The 3,089-nt window shown below is 39.7% G+C and overlaps 1 protein-coding gene and 1 pseudogene across 2 annotated transcripts in view; one reads left to right on the plus strand and one right to left on the minus strand.

The window, feature by feature from the left end:
* Nucleotides 1-3,089, minus strand: part of CCDC30 (coiled-coil domain containing 30) — a 129,453-nt gene that overhangs the window by 90,489 nt on the left and 35,875 nt on the right. The gene's annotated exons all lie outside the window — the stretch shown is intronic.
* Nucleotides 1,878-2,226, plus strand: LOC115872768 (annotated as a pseudogene).

A 3,089-nucleotide genomic window follows, 5' to 3' on the forward strand; every position in this document is an offset into this window, starting at 1 on the left:
AAAATGTATATAAAATATAATGTATATATCTTAGGGGTTCAGTTCAACGAACTCTGGCATATTTATATACCTGTGAATTTTCCTTCTAAAAAGAACATTTTTTAAATAAATAATTTTATTGGGGGCTCTTACAGCACTTATAACAATCCATACATCAGTTGTATCAAGCCCATTTGTACATATGTACATATGAGATAGTTAAGATTTATTCTGCCAACCTAGCCAATAAACACATGTGGGATTAATTGAAGGGCAGAGAGATAAATGGCTCAGTAAACCTCACCTTTCTAGTTCTCTAGTCTTGCTCTCTGATGGTTGGACCAGTGTGAGGCAGCCTTAGCAAGTTCTCTGCCTCAGCTGGGAAGATTCACTTTCTGCAGGACATCCCTGAGGAGAAGCCACATGGACTTACCCTGATGTAGCCTTGGGTGCTGGAGAAGCTGCGCAGAGACCCCTGCCAGCGCTGAGATGCTTACACCACCACTGGATTCAAAGACTTTCTACACACTGGCCTGTGATCCTCCTGCATTCAGCCTCCTTGTATGTGTTTTGTGAGTTTGAGGAGGACTTTGCAGATCAGTGTCGGACATATGAGCTAAGTCGGACTTATGAGCTTGGACTGGATGGGGTTGGGATGCTTTCTGAATATACACTCAACCCTTATATAAAACCCTCTCTTATATATGAGTTTCTGTGGATTTGTTTCTCTAGTTTACCTAGACTAACACATGTTGCCATTATAATTTTCAAAACATTTTCTTTCTACTTGAGCGCTTGGTATCAGCTCATCTTTTTTCCCTCCCTCCTCCCAAAAGAACATTTTCATCATGCCAGAATAGTGCCCTCATGTCATTTCCAGTCAATTCTTCACTCCTACCTGTCCTCCATCCCTGTAACCACTTTCTGATTTCTATCACCATAGGTAAATGCTCACATCTTCACTTGTATATACACACTCATATGCCCTCCCACACCTATATAGCATACATATTTACCTAAGTAACCACTCACAAATTTTGGGCTACTATTACTGTTGTTGTGGAATTGTATATGTTATAGCATTGTGTTAGGCAGGGTTCTCTAGAGAAATAAAACCAGGACACTTATTATATATGATTATGATTTCATATATATATAATGATATATTATATATAATTATGCTTATATATAAAATTATGATTATATATCTATATCTATATATATATATATATACAGCGAGGAGGATATTACAGCTAATTAGTTCATGCAGTAGTACAAAGGGCTCAGTTCAACTCACTTTTATGGAAGAGTTAATATACAGAAGCTCTTTCAACTGATGTGGGCTACTGGTTCAGGGTCAAGGAACCAGACAGTGGAGTTTGTCCTTGGGCAAGGCAGGCAGAGTCAGCCCACGGATAGCAGACAGCAGGGTCTGGCAGCAATAGTCAGTAGCTCTGGAGCGTAGAGACCCCATCGGGTCCTCGAACTCTAGCGAGGTACGCATAGCAACACAATCCACCAGCAGAGTGGCAAAGCAGGTCTTTAAGGAGCCTCAAGCTCTAGCGATGCACACAAAGTGACAAGATCCATGGGTTGGCTCAGTGCACAGGTAGTGCAGCACACAGCTGAGGCAAAGGATTAGCTTAAGCAGCAGCATACTGGTGGGATCACCAGGGAGAACGAGTAGGAAGTAGGCCTCAAAAAGCACTAAACTTGGTCACACTCCAATCAAGCTGCGACCTGATTAAACTCCTCCCTGCGGAGGCCTAGTTGGCACAATAAACCTATCTATCACATATGGACAGAGGTACTTTCAATATCCTTCACCTCTGGCACCATAATTCACATGTATCAATTCTTATGAGTTTGGGGCAGTGAAGACTGTCAAGGCCAGACTAATGGTTGGCCTTCACTGGTGAGTCACATCGACAAAGATGGAGAGAGTCATCGGGTGTTCACGGCCTCTCCAGAGAGCAAAATTGTTTCGGACACTGAATCAAGCATTTTTGGATTTGGGGGTAGGATTTATTACGTGTCCAGTGCTGTGATAATTGCCTCCAGTGCTCTCTTCTCCTTCAGAATAAAATGGCAGGCAGTGGTTATCCTGGGTGTGTGCTGCAAGGTGCCCACCTGTATGGCTACATCAGGTGTAGAGTAAACATCAGAAAGAATTTAACCAGTATGGCTACCTCTTTTCTTGGGAAGCAGTTTTTAAGACAAAACCTGGAAGAAGATCAGACTTCCTAAAGAGAAAGCTGATGTGTCCTGTTATACTGGGGGACAGCAGAACTCATTCTTGACTCATGGAGCTTTTAGAGTTCAGTACATGTTGCAAAGAATAGTTTTGGGTTTGCTTTTTCACATCTGAGTTTTTTAAAGTACTATCAATGTTAAGCCTTTCTTTGCTTTCTAGAAGTTGAGGATTGAAGAGCTGGTACCACTAGAAACATGTCAGCATTTACTTCCTGGTGTGTTTGTGCATGCACGTGGTCTTCTAATATCCATATGTTCCATATGAATGGGAGCATATGCACATGTACAGGAGACCTTTGCATTTTGATTCATATTTATTTGTAGAAGTATGTTCTTACTTTAGAATTTCTCTGAATATTATTTACCTTGATGATCTTAAGAAGAAAGATATACTTCCATGGAGAATAATCACTTTTGTCTGACTGTATGTTAGTAATCATTCATATTCTAAAAAGACACAAGAAAGTAAAAACCATATTTGGGCCAGTGGTGTTAACTGGAGTTTCCAACATTTCATTTTTAATTGTAATATGTCCTGAAGGCCTAATTAATATCAATGGAATTATTATAGCTTATATTTAAGGGATTTGTAGGGATTGCTGCTGTTCTATTTATTTCATGGAAAGGCTAGCCACATTTTACTTTAGAATTTCTTAGAAGCTCTTCCTTGGCCAAATGAAATTTATCTTTTCCACTCAGAAAATTATTTTCACATCATAGTGAGAATAGTTATGGAAATACTTGGCATAGTAAATGCTTAAAGACATTCTGTTTTGTTTTGTTTTTAATCATTTTACTAGGGGCTCATACAACTCTTATCACAATCCATACACACATCAATTGTGTAAAGCACATTT

This window comes from Echinops telfairi, unplaced genomic scaffold (genome assembly GCF_000313985.2).
Source record: "Echinops telfairi isolate 266 unplaced genomic scaffold, ASM31398v2 ScPeMD7_7457;HRSCAF=8495, whole genome shotgun sequence".
Lineage (NCBI taxonomy): Eukaryota > Metazoa > Chordata > Mammalia > Afrosoricida > Tenrecidae > Echinops > Echinops telfairi.